The following is a 6,000-nucleotide window of genomic DNA, read 5'->3' on the forward strand; positions in this document are numbered from 1 at the left end:
ACCTTCACTCTTTCCTTAAGTCCATCCTTCAGGCACAGAGGGGACTTAACCCTCCCTCCACCCCTGGGAATTTCTCTCTGAGTCCCAGACTCAGATCCTACCCCCACTCCAGAATCCCAGCCTCCCAGAGAGCCTGAGCCACACCCATGGGAGTGTCAGATTCCAGGCCTCACAGTCACAGATGTGAGACATCAGTCTACCCAATCTCATTTCTCTGTCCCTTCTCCCTAGGATTTCTGGGCAGGAAACCCCCTTCCCCTCAAATTTTAACTTACTCCTAGTGTCCTGACCCTGCTCCCTCTACCTCCCAGGACATGGATGTAAACACTATCTATGGATAGGAGACCATCAGAAAAATCCAGTCCAACCTGCTGGGTGAGGTGGAAGCAGCCTGCAGTGGGACTAGGAGGGACTGGGAACTCTGGTGGCTCATTATCATCCTGTCTCCCCCAGATTTCAGGCCCTTGCTGGGGATCAACATGTGGATCACCCTCCGTGGGTATCTCCATTATGTTTTTTTCAACACCACCAAGCAATTCTCCAGTACCAGCTGGGTGTCCTACAATTCAACTCAATTCTGACACTATCTACCTGGAGAATAGCATCAGATCCTATGGGTTAAGGGCTTGGTCCCACAAGACTGCCCCCTACTTCAGATGCCAATCGTAAGTGCAGGTTGTTACCTGTGCTTCTGACCGACTGGCTAATTAATTGGACATTCCCATGCCACCCCTCCCTGGTTTGATTAATTTGCTAGAGCAGCTCAGGGAACTTAGGAAACCAGTTTACTTACTAGATTACCAGTTTATTACAAAGGATATTAAAGGATCTGAATGAACAGCCAGGTGAAGAGATACATAGGTAGAGGTCCGGGAGGGTCCTGAACACAGGAGCTTCTCTCCCTGGGGAGTTTGGAGTACACCACCTTCTGCCCGGTGGATTCATTCTGGTTCACCAACCTGGAAGCTCTCTGAATCCAGTCCTTTGGGGTTTTTATGGAGACCTCATTACATAGACATGATTGATTAAATCATTGACTATTGGTGATGGATTCAACCTTCAGTCCCTCTCCCTTCCCTGGAGGTCAGGTGGTGAACTGAAAGTTCCAACCCTCTGATCACTAGGTTGGTTCCCCTGGCAACCAGCCCCAACCTTAGGTACTTTCCAAAAGTCACTTCATTAACATAAACTCTGGTGTAGTTGAACGGGTTTATTTGTTATGAATATCAAGACATGTTTCTCAAGACACATTTATCAATTATGAAGCTCCAAGAGTTTTAGGAGCTCTGTGCCAGAAATGGAGACGAAGACCAATTACATATTTCTTATTATATATCACAGCATCAAAAGCCCATGCTGGAATCCTTTTCTGAGCAGATTGAGAGTGAGAGGGATGGGTTGGGGGGGCGCTGTGGGCGGGCAGCCCAGCCCAGGCTCAGGTAGAAGCAGGCCCACAGTGACAGCAGTCAAGACCTCCTAGCTGGATGAACAAATGCTTGGGAGCAAGGCCCAACTATTAGGTTTGAATCTTGCTTCCACCTCTACGGAGCCGCACCATAGACACGTTTAACTTAGGACCAATACAGCCGTCTGCACTCAGCAAAGAGCAACTCCATTTTAAACAACTGGCAGGGTGAGAAGGGAGATGGCGTCTCAGTTACACTAAGTGTGAGTTCAATGATTCAAGCATTTTTCATGCAACATGGACCCTAAAAGCAAGCCAGCTGCCAAATCTGGTGCTCAACCACTGAAACAACAATTGGTTCCCAACTGGCTGAGCTGGACTTATTGAGAGGTCAGCTCTACCTTATTTTATGGATGATTTAAGGAGTTATCATGTTTTGACTATATGATTCAATTTTTGACCTATGTGTTTACTTTAAAATCTAATCTCTTTGTATGATATAATTCTGTTGTACTTACTTTGTGACCCTTTCTCCGTCATTTATCCTCTGATCCTCAGTTTCCTTAAGATCAGAGAAACTGATCTTAAGAGATTCCTAAGGTTCCTAACTATTAGTGCCCTCCAAATGACATGTATAGAATATACAAATAAGTTCTTCCACAGTCATTCTCTCTTTTAATCCTCAAAACTGTTCTATCATGTAGATACTATTCCTTTTCCTCTTTTATGGCTGAGGAAATTGAGGTTCAAAGAGGTTAAGAAAGTTATTCAAGGTTACACAGACAATAGGTGGTAAAGGCAGGATTAAATCCTTGTGAGTTCTTATCCAGTGTGTCTCCAGGTACCCTTCTAACACTTGGGAGGAATGCCCCAGATCGATGGGCAGGCAGACCCTCTTGAAGGGTTGGGGCTAGTTAAAATAGAAGGATGTTTTATTTAATTAATTAGTTAGTTAATTAATTAATTAATTTTTGCTGTACGCGGGCCTCTCACTGTTGTGGCCTCTCCCATTGCGGAGCACAGGCTCCGGACCCGCAGGCTCAGCAGCCATGGCTCACGGGCCCAGCCGCTCCGCGGCATGTGGGATCTTCCCGGACTGGGGCACGAACCCGTGTCCTTTGCATCGGCAGGCGGACTCTCAACCACTGCGCCACCAGGGAAGCCCCGGATGTTTTATTTTTACATGTACCCCCTTTGCCTTATAAGTTTCAGTGCTCTTGGTCCTTTGTTATGCCTAAGTACTAAGTTAAACTCCCACTGCTAGGGTAGTCCACTCATGCCTGGGGGTCCTATCCTTGAGCTGAGAGGGGTTCCCCAGGTCCACACGGGAAGGGGAAAGGTGCTGGCCTAAAGCCTCTAGGCCTGTCTCCTTTCTAGTCCCACCTCTCTCACCTGCTGGCCAAGGATCCAGTTTGCCTGTTTGCAGCTTAGTTTTCTCTGTAATATGGGCATCATAACTGCTGCTCTGTGGGCTTCAGAGGGTAGGAGGATCAGATGAAGTAGATGACAGGGAGTTACTTTTTTTTCTTTAATTTTTGGCTGCACGTGGGCTTTCTCTAGTTGCGGCGAGCAAGGGCTACTCTTCGTTGTGGTGCGTGGGCCTCTCACTGAAGTGGCTTCTCTTGTTGCGAAGAACTGGCTCTAGGCACACGGGCTTCAGTAGTCGCGGCGTATGGGCTCAGTAGTTCTGGCTCTCAGGCTCTAGAGCACAGGCTCAGTAGTTGTGGCACAAGGGCTTAGTTGCTCCGCGGCATGTGGGATCTTCCCGGACCAGGGATCGAACCCATGTCCCCTGCATTGGCAGGCGTATTCTTAACCACTGCGCCACCAGGGAAGTCCAGGGAGGTACTCTGAGGTGTGAAATGCTCTTCCAGTGTGTGCGTGTGTGTGTGTGTGTGTGTGTGTGTGTGTGTGTGTGTGTGTGTTGGGGAGGGGTGGGTGGAAGTTATCCAAGGCGTGGCCTGGCAGAGCAGTTTCTTCCCAGGCTAAGGTCAAAGCCAGGTCCTCTTCCCACTATCAACACCAGAGCCTGGGTCCTGTTTGTTGCTCTTGGCTCCTCTCCTAGCAACCAAAGCAGCGTTGAAGAAGGTATTGCCAAGCAATGGGGACCTTGCCTCTCAGCTCTCTAGGAAGAGGGGTCAGAGCTCCAGACCCTGGCAGCAGCCTTATAGCACCCTGGGCAAGTGCAGGGAGCTCTACCAGCAAGTGCAAGTTCATGGCCTAAGGCCCAACCTCAGCCTTAGCTTGGTGAGGGGCCCTCCCGAGACCTTTAGCTCTTTACTGCTACCCTGAGTTTGACCCAGAAAAGATAGCCTCCACCCAAGATATATACCCCGTCCTTAGGGAGACCTGATGAGGGAGACCCCACCTCATTCTTGGGGTGTATATTAGCTTTCTAGGGCTGCAGTAACAAATTATCACAAACTTTGTGGCTTTAAACAACAGAAATTTATTCTCTCACAGTTCTGGAGGTCAGAAGTTCAAAACTAAGGTGCCCACAAGGTTGGTTTGTTCTGGAGGCTCTGAGGAGAATCCATCCCATGCCTCTTTCCTAGCTTCTGGGAGCTAGCAGCAATCCTTGGCATTCCTTGGCTTGTAGACCCATCACTCCAATCTCTGCTCTGTCTTCACATGACCTTCTCCTTCTGTGTCTCTGTGTTGTCTCCTTTTCTGTCTTATAAGGATACTCATTCTTGGATTTAGGACCCACCCTAGTCCAGGATGACCTCTTTTTGAGATCCTTACCTTGATTAACTCTGCAAGGACGCTGATTCAAAATCAGGTCATATTTTGTGGTTCTGGGTGGACATATCACTTGGGGGCCATGATTCAGCCCACTACATGTGCCTCCAATTGGATGGAGGAAACCTAAGCCCACTCTTGGGGAGTCATTGACTCTGAGAGGAGAAATCTGTCCCTACTTAAAGAAGCCCTCTTTTTTTTTTTGGCCACGCCCTGTGCAGCTTGTGGGATCGTATTTCCCTGACCAGGGATAGAACCTGCGCCCTCAGCAGTGAAAGCACAGAGTCCTAACCACTGGACCGCCAGTGAATTCCCAAAGAAGCCCCTTTATGATGGAGAATTTGATTCCCAGCCTAGTCCCCAAGAGCCTTTAAATTGAGACAGGCACACAAATGTTGGTGGCGGGGAAGGGTCAGCATTGGCAGAATCCAGACCACTGTTCTCTATAGAACAATGGGAGGGTGTTGTGTCTGTCGTGTGAGGATTTGGAAGGGTACCAAGGGGGAGTTTCCGCCTCCATGAGGCCAGTGAGGCAAGCCAGACACATGGCCTTAGTCTTTGCCCTCCCCCTTTTTCTTTCTCCAGCTCCCAGATGTTAATGAGCTGATCTCAGTGTTAAATACATTTTTGAAAATGAACCCCTATATGATCATCAACAAAGTAGGACTGTTCCCGAGGGTGGTCTTAATATGCTGGGGAAGCCATCAGGGTTAAGCCCCCATAAGGGTCTTTTTGCCAAACCAAGCTAGCTCCCCGATCCCTGTTTCTTCCTTACTTGCCAGGACCTACCCATTCAGCTGGGTTCTTTTCTTTCCCACTCTGGGGATTCTCTTCCTGAACTGGGAGCCGTAGAAGCCTTGCAGCTGGTACTACCTCATGCCTCCTTTCTTTTTTCTACAAACTGCAAGAGCCTCAGGCTGCTTCCTACCCATTCAATCTCTGGGGGTCCTCACGCCTCTAGACTGGATGCTGAGTGAGGCACCAGTTCTCCTCACACCTCTTTGCCCCGCCCCCCCCGTTAAGATCTCCCTAAAGACAATTGCATGGTACCTTTTCCTTTCAAAGCTTTTACAGTTGGTCACTATGTGGAAGGAGGCCCGAAGTCTGAGGAAGGTTTGAAAATTTCAGAAACCTGGGAAACTTCTGCCAACCCTGGTCCATGGAATGAAAGGGCAGCCAGCCTCTCCACTTAGATCTGGCCTGAAGACACGAACCAGGACAACCATTCATGTTCCCCTTTACCTCTCTGTATGGCTACATTTGAGCACCTCCCAGTTGGCTTTTCTCACCTCTGTATTTCCTCAGCCTCATGCAGGAATAGCCCCTTTATGGAATGATTTTTTAGGAGAGTCACCAAAGAAGTCCCAGTAGGGCCAACTCCTAATCCCCCCTTTCCTAGAATTAGTTGCATGGATTTGGGGTTAGAGAAAGTTGGAACACCAGTAGGGGACCCACAGTCTCTCCATGGTATTCCAGAAAGAGTGGATAAGAGGGTGCAGACATTGTGGCACATATGGGATGGGTACCCCCCAGCTCCAGATCCTTCTTTTGTACTACCACTCCATTTCCACCACCCCACCCAGATGTGAATACCCAAGTGGAGGATATTGGGATATCAACAGAGTTTATAATACAGAAGATTTGTTGAATTCAACCTGTTAAGAATTTCAGTGTATTGATGGACTCAGTGGGTTTGTCCACTGAGTGGTCAATACACATAAGCCAGTGGGTTTGTCCACTGAGTGGTCAATACACATAAGCTGAGAATCCATTACTTTGAGAGATGGATGTGAGAGATGTGAGGAAAAAGAGATGACCAGAGCTTGACAGGATTGTGATGGGGAATTGAAGCT

This window comes from Pseudorca crassidens, chromosome 16, assembly GCF_039906515.1.
Source record: "Pseudorca crassidens isolate mPseCra1 chromosome 16, mPseCra1.hap1, whole genome shotgun sequence".
Classification (NCBI taxonomy): Eukaryota; Metazoa; Chordata; class Mammalia; order Artiodactyla; family Delphinidae; genus Pseudorca; species Pseudorca crassidens.